This window comes from Bubalus bubalis, chromosome 1, assembly GCF_019923935.1.
Source record: "Bubalus bubalis isolate 160015118507 breed Murrah chromosome 1, NDDB_SH_1, whole genome shotgun sequence".
Taxonomy (NCBI): Eukaryota; Metazoa; Chordata; class Mammalia; order Artiodactyla; family Bovidae; genus Bubalus; species Bubalus bubalis.
Window position 1 is genome coordinate 21,258,479 of NC_059157.1, and position 12,700 is coordinate 21,271,178.

General features: G+C 44.0%; 1 long non-coding RNA gene across 1 annotated transcript in view; it reads left to right on the forward strand.

Moving 5' to 3' along the window:
* The window catches only part of LOC123465469, a 35,503-nt gene extending 25,216 nt beyond the window's left edge, over nucleotides 1-10,287 (forward strand). The window contains exon 2 of the long non-coding RNA XR_006640683.1: nucleotides 10,085-10,287. This is a non-coding gene — a long non-coding RNA (uncharacterized LOC123465469). The remainder of the gene's footprint in view (nucleotides 1-10,084) is intronic.
* Nucleotides 10,288-12,700: the final 2,413 nt, after the last annotated feature.

Sequence of the window (12,700 nt, forward strand, 5' to 3'; positions counted from 1 at the left end):
CCAAAATGCAGGTTCACTCCTTGTAGAATATGCCTGGGAGTAGGACCTTGCTCTCCTGGTTGGTCTGATGTAGTCAGAGTCAAAATGTGGGGCTGCCATACATCCTACTTGTTTAATGGTCCCAAGGGAGTCCAGAAGGGCCCTCCCCAGCAGTGGATTAGGACACTGAGGGACAACCAAAAGGCGGGATTGAAACACTGTTCAGGTTGTCAAGGGAGAGGACAGTGAAATAGCAGGTGGGAGGCTTTCCATCAACACCAGTCCCTGTGCAGCTTTTAGAGGAAGGAGGCCCAGTGTGAGAGATCAGGACAGAGTAAGTGGCTCCCTCAATTAAAAAAATCAGTCGTCTTACCTCCACGTCAGGGACCACCGGGGGCTACTTGATGGAGACAGACGTCTCCCAGGCTGCCTTAATTGTGCAGCATCTTGCGAATGGGAGCCCCCTGCCCCTTCCCCTTCCAGACCAAGGGCAGTCCCTCTTCCAAAGACCTGTTTGTTTGCAGGCTGGGCATGGTTCAGGGGGCTCTTGCTGGTTTCTCAGTTGTGCCAGCAGGAACTGTCTCTCAGGAGTGGGAGGGTCAGTATTATTGGTGTCAGTATATTTTCTAAAAGCCTCCACAAGCCATCCCTGAAAGACGGCTGGGTTTTCTTTTTCTTCTTGCATCACTCCTTCAATGCTTGTATAGTTAATGGGCTTTCTGATACCCTTTCTCATCCCTTCTAATACACAGTGGATCTTATGCTTCCTGACTCTGTTCCCTCCCAGAAATGATAATTCCAACAGGGCTCCTGACTTGGGTCAGCATCTCCATTCATAATAGAATGTTAGGGAGGGCCCCTGCCAAGCTGGTTACCGTGTCCCTGGGCTACTGCCCATATTCTCCATTTTTCCTCAGGAGTACAACATGTAGATAGGACTGCTTGGACATCCTTCCAAGTTAAATAAAAGGCCAGAGTTAGGACCTGAAACCCTTCAGTCAACTAACTAGGATCTTCCCAAAAGCAACCCAGTCTCTCTTTTTGGAGGAGGGGGATGCATTTGAATGTCAAAATGGAATAACTATGCCAGAACTAGGGCTTCCCCAGTGGATCAGCAGTAAAGAACCTGCTTGCCAACGCAGGAGCCACAGGAGACCCGGGTTTGATCCCTGGGTTGGGAAGATCCCCTGGAGGAGAGCATGGCAACCCACTCCAGTATTCTTGCCTGGAAAATCCCATGGACAGAGGAGCCTGGAGGGCTGCAGACCATGGGGTCGCTCTTTGTGGACACAACTAAAGAGATTGAGCACACAAATCAGTTAAAGAATAGGGCGCACGTACTTTGTCCCTGTATCATTTGCCACTTCTCTAAGAGGTCATATTTCCCCTGATCCTAGATGATAAGAAGTTCCACTGCGAGTTACCCCAGAGGGACCCATCTCTTCTTCTTGGCGTAACAGCCAGTCTGCCTGATACTGGGCAGAAGCCCCCAAATTTATAGTTTGGTCCATAAGCCCCCATGCCCACACTCCTAGAGGTGGTCTTTGGGGTATTTAATAATCAAGACCATGCTGAGGAGGAAGAGAGAGTCATAGGGAGAGATATAAGGACGTGGAGTTGTGGATGGGTCAGAGGGATCCAGGGAGGTGGGTGAGCCCAGAGAATGAGTGCTCTGAAGAAGTAGGGGTGCTGTCAGGAGTACGGGGAGCTCAGTTCCCCCTCAGGAGTCGGGGGAATTAGAAGGGGATCATCTCAAGAGAGTTTTCTGGTCCCCTGGGCTTTTGATTACAAGAGTCGGGGCAGAATTTTGGCAAAGGGCCATGAGGGCTTCAACATAGGGAATCTCAGTCCACTAGCCTATCTTTGGGCAATAAAGATCCAATTGCAGAATAGAGAGCTATTTTCCTGTCATTTTTCTTCATTGTTGAACATATACCCAAGCAGTGTTGCAGTAGAATTTGTTTTCCCTCCTTTGTTCAGTCGCTCAGTGGTGTCCAACTCTTTGTGACCCCATGGACTGCAGCACCCCAGGTTTCCCTGTCCTTCACTATGTCCCAGAGCTTGCTCAAACTCATGTTCATTGAGTCAATGATACCCTCCAACATCTCAGCCTCTGTCACTCCCTTCTCTTCCTGCCCTCAATCTTTCCCAGCATCAGGGTCTTTTCCAATAAGTCAGTTCTTCACAACAGGGGACCAAAGTATTGGAGTTTCAGCTTCAGCATCAGTCTTCCCAATGAATATTCAGGCTTGATTTCCTTTAGGATGGACTGATTTAATCTCCTTACTCTCCAGGAGACTCTCAAGAGTCTTCTCCAACACCACAGTTTGAAAGTGTTTCTATTTTAAAAAGTTCCCAGTTTTTATGCATGCATCCAGAGGTGTTTCTTCCAGCTTGGATGGGCTTCCTCCCATGCTGGGTAACCTGCAACTGAGAACAAAGGAGCTCTCCTAGGCATGGAATCCATGCCCTGGGAATGTTACAAGGAGGCACCTGAAGGAGACTCAGAGCATCCTCTATATTTCCTTTGATCTTATTGCAGATGTGGTTTGGAGTGTCTTCTGCTTCCCCACTGATTCCTACCTAGACATCTCTGGTCATCCTTGGTACTTTGGGCAGGGTGACCCCTCATGTGGCCAAGAGAGGACATTTGAATCAGTGTCAATCCGTTGCCAGGATTCCACTGAGGATAGATCTGTTGTCTATAGAGTTTATGTCCTATGACAAGTTTTCCTACACTGGGGTGTATTCTTTATGATTGAGCATCTACCAAGTTTATAATGAGGGCTTCTGGGCAGTGGCCAGCCTGATAGGCTGTGCATGGCAGTGTGCAGGCTGCCAAGGCCTGGAGTAAAAGGAGTCTAATAGACGCCGAGAAGAACCCTTGGAGAACCTGGAGTTGGGTGTTATAGATGATGACACAGGGTTCAAGACCCAGGACCTGGGATGTAGAGAAATTCTCATGGTATGTATTTCGACACTGAGTGAGCTGAAAGACCAGATGGCAGAAGAACCCAAAATCCATGACCCCACTATCTGGTGGCTAAAATAAAATCATCAGGCGCTTCCTAATTTCATCGGACACAGGCAGCAGTGAGTCTGGCAGCAGCAGGGATGCAGCTTAGGAATAAGGTCCAGAAAATCCTTCCCTTAAAGCGCTGCTGCTGCTGCTGCGTCGCTTCAGTTGTGTCCAACTCTGTGCAACCCCATAGACGGCAGCCCGCCAGGCTTCCCTGGCCCTGGGATTCTCCAGGCAAGAACACTGGAGTGGGTTGCCATTTCCTTCTCCAATGCATGAAAGTGAAAAGCGAAAGTGAAGTCGCTCAGTTGTGTCCGACTCTAGCGACCCCATGGACTGCAGCCTACTAGGCTTCTCCGTCCGTGGGATTTTCTAGGCAAAAGTACTGGAGTGGGGTGCCATTGCCTTCTCCGGATCCCTTAAAGCGCATGGGGATATAAAGTGAGAAAGAGACTTGCTGTGTGAATACAGCGGGACAGAAAACCACAGACAGGGTGCCATATGGGCCAAAGACACGAAGAGAATTATACACACAGAGAGACCCCTTGGGCTCCTTCATGGTCAGAAATCACATTTCTGTCAGCTCCCAAAGGACAGCGTCAGCAGTCACCCAAGTGTTGTTCGGATCCACATGGCCTGGGGGACATCCCTGGCCACCCTCATTTGACAGGAGTCATAACACAGGGAGTGGACTGAGATCATGCCCCGCGGGTCATGAAAATAAAGCGAAGCAGCGAGTGAAAGATGGCAAGAGCAAAAAAGTCAGGGGCCTTGAGCTGCGGCCGGCGAAGCCCACGGTTTACCTTGGATTCTCAGCTTTTAGTACCAAAAATGATCTTGGGTGGCCTCCGCCCACCACGGCCTGAAGTGGGATCTCAGTTCCCCAACCAGGGACTGAAGCCAGGCTGTGTTAGTGAGAGCACCGAATCCTTGCCACTAGACCAGGAGGGCCGGTGGCCAGCTTCAAGACCCTAGATCATCTGCTTTGAGGAAAGAAATTTCAACAAAGAGATGGAAGGTAGTGAGACAAGTAAATCGTTTATTGGGCGGGGGGTGGGGGTGGTCAGGAAACGTATGTGTGGAGACACGCGGGCAGACTCAGAGAAGGAGTTGCACTCTTAGAGTAGTTCAGATCACTTAGGTGGGTCGGTTCTGGGTTCCCTCTGGCCAATCATCTTGCCTTGTCTAGCTCTGAGTCCATGTCTGGTCCACCTCAGGGTCCTCTCCTCCTGCTTGCACACCTTTTAGCCAAGATGGATTCCAGTGCAAGGGTTTCTGGGAAAAAGAACATATTATGGTCTGGTGCTCCCTGCTTTCCTTGACCTCTGAGGAACCTTTCTGTGTATGTGTAGTTTGGGAGGTCTCCTTGACCTCAAGACTGAGAAATGTGTGGTCTCTTTTTCTTCTCTCCAGAAAGGACTCAGCTCCTCCTTGCTGCTGCCATTATCTTTATCCTGGAGTATCTGTTCACAGAGGACAGATTCCAGCTGCTCAGCCTGGGGCTCATTATAACTTCTGCCTCAGTGAGAGTGGACATCCTTGCCTTGTTCTTGATCTTAGAGGGAAATGATCTCAGCTTTTCACCACTGAGAATGATGTTAGCTGTGGGTTTGTCATGAAAGTGAAGTGAAGTCACTCAGTAGTGTCTGATTCTTTGCAACCCCATGGACTGTAGCCTGCCAGGTTCTTCCATCAAGGGGATTCTCAGGCAAGAATACTGGAGTGGGTTGCCATTTCCTTCTCCAGGGGATTGAACCCAGGTCTCCAGCACTGCAGGCAGACTCTTTACCATCTGAGCCACCAGGGAAGTTGGTCATATATGCTCTTTATTACGTGGAGGCAGGTTCCCTCTATGCCCACTTTCTGGAGATTTTTTTTTCCCCATCATAAGTGGGTGTTGAGGGCCCTGGGACTTACTTCCCTGGTGGTCCAGTGGTTAAGAATCCACCTGCCCATGTAGGCTACACAAGTTCGATCCCTGGCTCAGAAAGATTCCACATGCTGTGGAGCAACTAAACGCATGTGCCGCAACTACAAAAGCCTGAGCTGCGAGAGCCCATGCTCTGCATGCAGCCACCACAGTGAGAAGCCCGCACACTGCAACTAGAGAGCTGTTCGCCACAACTAGAGAAAGCCCTCCTGCAGCAATGAAGACCCTCAGCTAAAAATAAATGAAAATAAATGGGCATCGAATTGTGACAAGGGCTTTTTTGGCATCTGTTGAGACAGTCATGTGGCTTTTATTCTTCTATTTGTTAATGTGGTGTATCATACCGATTGATTTGCTTATACGGAAGAATCCTTGCATCCCTGGGATAAATCCCACTTGATCATGTGTATGTTCATTTTAATGTACTGTTGGATTCGGTTTGCTAGTATTTTGTTGAGGAGTTCTGTGTCTATGTTCATCAGTGATATTGGCCTGTAATTTGTGTGTGTGTGTGTGATCTTTGGCTTGGCATCAGGGTGATGGTGGCCTTATAGAATGAGTTCAGGAGTGTTCCTCTCTCTGCAGTTTTTTGGAAGAGTTTCAGAAGGATGGATGTTAACTCTTCCCAAATGTTTGTAGACTTTGCCTGTGAAACCATTTGGTCTTGGGCTTTTGTTTGTTGGGAGTTTTAAAATTACAGTTTTAGTTTCATTACTTGTGACTGGCCTATTCATATCTTCTGTTTCTTCCTGGTTCATAAATTGACTTTCAAAATGATCACTTTTAAAGTCAAGTATTTATTCTAATAGTGTTGCCATGCTTAGCATATTTTTTCTGCACCCACCCTCTACCCCTCTGAGATACATAATGAATATTTACCTGCTAGACAATATGTAGTTATTATTCTCATCATTTTATAGATTAGAGAAGTGAGGCTTGGAAAAGGTAAGTAACTGATCAAAGATTTCACATTTGGCAAATAGTAAAAATACTCATTTATCATTCAGGCTTTAAAGGCCATGGGAAAAAAGTGTTCCCCTTCTAATATGGATGGTATTTTTCTGGCATAGAAAAAAACACTTAAAAAACACTGTGGCCTTATGTAAGAGCATATGTTTTGTCCAAATGAGAAATCCTTAAGAACAGCGATCCAACTCCTACTGAAGCAGAGGTGACCGGCCTCATTTTATCTTCAGATGGGGCAGCGCCATCTAGTGGCGAAGAAAGACATAGCCCCAGTGAGTGGTTTTCCTCATTGGACAAAGTTTAAAAAGATAAGTCGCTTAGTTGTGTCTGACTCCATGTGACCCCATGGACTGTGGCTCACCAGTATCCTCTGTCCAAGGAATTCTCCAGGCAAGAACACTAGATTGGGTTGCCATTCCCTTCTCCAGGGGATCTTCCAGACCCAGGGATCGAACCTGTGTCTCCTTCATTGCAGGCAGATTCTTTACCATCTGAGCCACCAGGGAAGCCCCATTCTTTATTCTTCATTGGACAACTAACCCCATTTTTAAGGATTACAGAGATTTATTTCAGACTTCCAATTCAAAGTAAAATGACCAAATATGTTAATCATTTATACGTGGAAAAGTTTTGCAACAAATACTAAGAGGTGATGACTGAACAGAAGTTTAGGCCAAAGGCTTGCATGATGGGAGAACTGATAACTGAAGATGGCCCCAGGGGCCCAGAGCTGAGGTGGAGGCAGTCTGGTCTGCGAAGAGAGGCATGAGGCTGGGGGCTGGAAATGGGGGCATGGGGGAATTAATACCTGTGGGAGTCAGAAGAGTTACACTCAGGATTTGATCCCAAGGTGCCATGGACGTCAGACCCTATGTTGAGCAGAAGATAAATAGGGGGAAAGTGAAGAATAATCCAGACCCTGAACAATGAGTCCTCAATGTCATTCCCACACTTGGCACCTGCCTTCTGCTCTGGAGATAGGAAGGACCTTGGAGAAAAATGCAGCTCCACAAGTCCCTCAGGGAGAAGGCTGTCTGTCTGGCGTCTTCTGTGAAGGCAGTGTTGACCTGAGACAAATACATGGCTATTTCTCCAAAGACAGGTTTATTCAGGATCAGCAGGAAATTGCACTTCAGGGGCTGTAACCATGGCAAACAGCATGTGAGTCTGCCACATGGCAAGGGCAGAAGACCACTTTTAGGGGGGGGAAGGATGTTGGGAGGGCTCCAGTAAACAGAATCCACGGCTTTCCCTTTTTTGTTGTCCAGTCACTAAGTCGTGTCCGACTCTTTGCTACCCCATGGACTCCAGCATGCCAGGCTTCCCTGTCCTTCACTCTCTCCCGGAGTTTGCTCAGATTCATGTCAGTGATGCCATCCAACCATCTCATCCTCTGTTGTCCCCTTCTCCCCCTGCCTTCAATCTTTCCCTGTATCAGGGTCTTTTCTGGTGAGTTGACTCTTTGCATCAGGTGGCCAAAGTATTGAAGCTTCAGCTTCAGCATCAGTCCTTCCAGGGAATATTCAGGATGAGTCCTTACCAGGAAAGAAGAGATATTTCTTTTTCCTGTCAGAGTCTGTTCTTGTCACAGGACCTGAGAGCTCCCCTTTTTGGTCTCCATACTCTATTTAATAGAAATTTCTGTTTATTTTTTATACCAGCCTTTAACAAACCCAAGACATGGGGTCTCAGAGAGTCAGACATGACTGAGCGATGTCACTTTCACTTTTCACTTAATAAACCCAGCCCTACTTGTCTGAGTCTCTCTAAAATATGAATGGATGGCCAAAAGTCATCACACATTCACGGAAAAGCACTGGCATGAAAAATGAAGACCAAAACCAACAAATGGGGAAAAGAAGCTAAGTGGAAACAGGAGATGCAGGAAGGGAACAAAAGCTATAGTTAATAGTATCAGAAGAGAACGTTGCGGGGAGGGGGAAGGGAGAGAAGAAGAGGAAGGGGAAGAAAACAGAAAAAAGACTTTGAAATTTATAAAAATGGTAAGTGAAATAATTTGTGATTAAGTTTTGAAGGCTAATGTGGAAATTCCAGGTATGTTGAACATTAAGGGAAAAAAGGAGATAGAAAATAGGAGACAAAAGAAAACTAGAAGTTGAAAACAAATCTAAGTGGAGAAATCCATCTAAAAGAATTTTCAGAGACAGAAGAGAGCAAAGAGAGGTGACTTGTGGTCCTCCCGTGGTATCTTGGCAGGGCCTTTCCTATTTCTTATGATGGGTACTTAGTAGGTCTCTCAATAAAGCCATGGGTTATCCCATTCTGGGAAATGTTCTGAGGCGGGGCTCTCTATGTCCACAGAAACAGAGCTTATTCTTCTCAAATGCTTCATAACATTCTGTTGTCTAGAACTAACAATAGTATGTTTAACTACCTGTTCTTCCATTGGTGAGCATTTAGGTGTTCTGCGTCTTGGCATTACAGATTACTCTGTAAGCTCTCTCCTTGCAGATGCTTGGCTTTTTCTCTTAGAAATATACCTCAAGACAAGATTTCTAGATCACAGAATATAAGTATATTTTTAAGTCAAAATTCAAAGGTTGCCCCATATGGCACACCAATTTATGCTGTCACCAGTTGAGCTTGGGGGTGCCATCTCCCCACACCTAATAATGGATGTTAATGATTTATTGTTTTCTAACCTACTAGGCTTAAGATGACATCTCTATATTATCTTTTTAAAAAATTTATTTTTGGCTCTGTTGGGTCTTCATTACGCACCGGCTTTCTCTAGTCGCACTGAGTGGGGGCTACTCTCTGGCTGCAGCGCACCGGCTTCTCACTGCAGTGGCTTCTCTTGTCGTGGAGCACAGGCTCTGGTGCAAGGGCTCAGAATTCGTGGCACACAGGTTTAGCTGACCTGTGCCATGTGGCATCTTCCTGGACCAGAGGAAGACAAACCCATGTCCCCTGCATTGGCAGGCAGATTCTTAACCACTGGACCACAGGGAAGTCCTCTTTATTATCTTAATTTGCATTTTCCTGACTGCTATTGAGGTTCCACAGTTTTATGTACTTTGTATTTCTTCTTCCCTGAACTGGCTATTCATATCCTTTGACTATTTATATTGGATTATTTGCTTTTTCTTACTGATTTATAGGAGCTATTTATATATTCTGGACAGAAGTTTCTATTTCAGAAGTTGTCCATATTTTATTCTCATCAGTTTTGTCTTTTAACTTTGTTAAACATCCGAATTATAAGGAGAACTTCCTGAAGGCAGGGACTCTGTGTTACTCATTTTTGTTGCCAAGCATCTGGCCGGACACATTAGATGTTCATTGTGTGAATAAAAACGGAAGTGACTGTGGCTTCACAGCAGCCCTGAAGGGATGCTGACACGTGGCTCTGCAGCCAAAGCTCTCCTGGGTCTCGGTGACTTCTCACACTGGGGGAGGGGGACAAAGACCGGCTTGAATTTAAGCTGTAAGTGGATCACAGGAATGCCAGTGACATACACTCCCAATAGTTAAGAGCCACAAAGAACCGTGATAGGTATGGATCGCTGAGAAAGCATCCTCTGGTTATCTTCCTCAGCCTAAAACCAGGATCTAGTCAATAGTCTAACACAGTACCAGAGGATATCTGTGTGGTTTGACTAGCTTACAGAGATGCATATATCTTTAGGACCAGAGTCCTTATGGCTCAGACAGTAAAGAATCTGTCTGCCATGCAAGAGACCTGGGTTTGATCCCTGTGTCAGGAAGGTCCCCTGGAGAAGGGAATGGCAACCCACAGCCTGGAGAATTCCATGGACAGAGGAGCCTGGTGGGCTACGGTCCATGGGGTCACAAAGAGTTGGACACGACTGAGTGACTTACTGTTAAAAAGTTTGGTTTGACAGTGGACTCCTTGTCCCTTTTCATATTTCAACACCAACAGGAAGAAAAGTCAACCAAAGGGGAGATAAACTAATAAAAGATTGTGGTAAGGGTGAAAATTTACTACAGATAGTCTTTATGTGGTATCGTTTTAATAGCATAAAGTTTGAGATTTGGCATTTATTCATATGTTAGTGTCAATTGTTACAAATTTTGAATCTTTGAAAGCTCATGGGTGGAATTTTTAGATTTCTTAATTGAGACTTATTTCTACAACTGAGGAAATGTGACAGATGGAGCTTCCTGCTACATTGTTGTTGTTTTTTTCCAATTTTCTTCTAATTTAGCTTGAAAAAACCTCCAGCAAGCCTCTCCTATCTAAAAACATGTCCAAACAGTGAACAGAGCCCTTACGGAGCTGGAAAATTCAAATGCAAGGAAGAAATGATGAGGAAAATTTGCTTGTTGCTTATTATATGTATTACTTAATTGTCATATAAAAATGTGCTATATATTTGTAATTACATTAAAACCAAGCCACCAAAAACAATGATCTAAGTCTGTGTGGTGAGCAGTCAGCCTAACCCTTGCTTTTAAGGTTTAGGCAATACTCTTTGCTGAATTTGCAAGTCTTTCTGGTAATAAGTGTGAGGTAGGAAAGGAGGTGTGAGCTTTGATATTTACAAGCAAGTCCCCCTATTTCCTCCATTTCCCCCTACAGAACTGTGCAGGGAAATAATCTAGAATGAGACTTCGCTAAAAGCATGACATCTCAGAGTGCAGTTATTTTCCTGGCCACCAGGGGACGCTTATGTGCCTTTACAGGGAAAAAGATTAGAGTTAAAAATCTAGACGGAAATTTTTAGAAATTCAGGATATTTAACAAATCACAGGATTATCCCATGCAGAAGCGGAGTATAGATGTTTCTTGACACATCTTCATGAATAGATCAGAAAATTTTACCTTGCTAAGAAGTTGTTTTCTTCTTAATTAAGAAAAGCTGGCACTGGGTTTCAATCTGAAGATACCTGTATCTAAATTCTAAACTCATAGTTAAGATTGTAGGCATTAGATTAACAATCAAAACATGCAGAGTTTACACATATTCACCTCACTCCAAATCGTAGGTTGACCCCATGTTGGTAAAAAGTCAGACATCTCTCAGACTTGCCCGTGTCTACAGGATAACTGAAAAACATTTGCTTCCTTCCTAATCCTGGGTTACATTGCAAAGCAATATTCCATTAATTTAATACAACAAAATGGCACAAACCCCAAAGCCAACCAATCCTTGGGTTTTCCTAGCAGTCGAGAGTGATTCCAGCACACTTAGCCTCACAGCCTTTTTTAACTTCCCCAGTGTATTTGTCTTCATTAAGATACATACACAAATGCATGACTCATAATAGCAAAAAAAAAAAAAAAAAAAACACCTGAAAATAAACCATGTCTATCAATAGTAGAAAAATTTAAAAATTGTGGTAAGCTCATAAAATAGTATGACAAGGAAAATGAACAAGCTATAATAATCATCTTGATTGAAATAAGGCAAGCACAAAGAATATATATCATGTGAATCCATTTATATAAACTCACAAACAGAATTGATCAATGGTTTTAGAAATCAAGGTAGTTTCATTTGGGGAGGAGGTGAGGTAGTAATAATTTGGAAGGAGAGCAAGAGGCATTTCTTGGTACTAGCTTTATTCTATTGCTTAAATCAGATATCTTCACTGTGTGATAGTTCATTAAAGCTTTACATTTTTGCTGTGTACACTTTTTAATTTTTATTTTATACTGGAGTATGGTTAAATGTTGTGTTAGTTTCAGGTGTATAGCAAAGTGAATCAGTTATGCATATACCTATCACCACTCTTTTTTTAGATTCTTTTCCCATATAGGCCATTATAGAGTACTGAGTAGAGGTCTTTGTGCTATACAGTAGCTCCTTATTAGTTATCTGTTTTATATATAGTAGTGTGTATATGTTAATTCCAAACTTCTAATTTATCCTCCCCTTTCCCCTTGGGTAACCATAAATTTGGCTTCTACATCTGTAACTCTATTTCTATTTTGTAAATAAGCTCATTTGTACCATTTTTTCTAAGATTTCACATATACGTGATAGCACATCTGTCTTCCTCTGACTTCACTCCAGATGCCGATCTCTGGGTCCATCTGTTGTTGCAAATGACATAATTCTGTTCTTTTTTATGACTGAGTAGTATTCCACTTACACACACACCACATCTCCTTTATCCATTTCTCTGCGGATGGACTTTTTAGGCGGCTTCCATGTCTTGGCTATTGTACATAGTGCTGCAGTGAACGCTGGGGTGCCTGTATCTTTTCAAATTATGATTTTCTCCAGATATATGCACAGGCGTGGGATTCCTGGATCATATGGTGGCTCTATTTTTAGTTTTTTGAGGAACCTTCATACTGTTCTCTATTGTGTATGGTGTTAGGGAATGTTCTAATTTCATTCCTTTACATGTAGCTGTCCAGTTTTCCCAGCACTGCTTACTGAAGAGACTGTCTTTTCTCCACTGTGTAGTCTTGCCTCCTTTATCATAGATTAGGTGACTATAGGTGTCTGGGTTTACCTCTGGACTTTCTGTCCTGTTCTGTTGATCTATATTTCTGTTTGTGTGCCAGAACCCTACTGTTTTGATTACTGTAGCTTTGCCTATATCTTTTTGAATTACGATTTTCTATGGATATATGCACAGGAAGAGGATATCTGGATCATGTGATAGTTCTTGTTTTTTTTAAGGAACCTCCATATTGTTCTTTTAAAATTATTATTGCTTTTAATTGGAGTATAGTTGCTTTGCAATGTTGTATTATGTTCTGCTGTATAACACAGTGGATCAGTTGTATGCATACACATCTCCTCCAAGCTCATCAGAGCACCTGGCTGAGCTTCCTGTGCCCATCAGCAGCTTCCCTCCAGCTATTT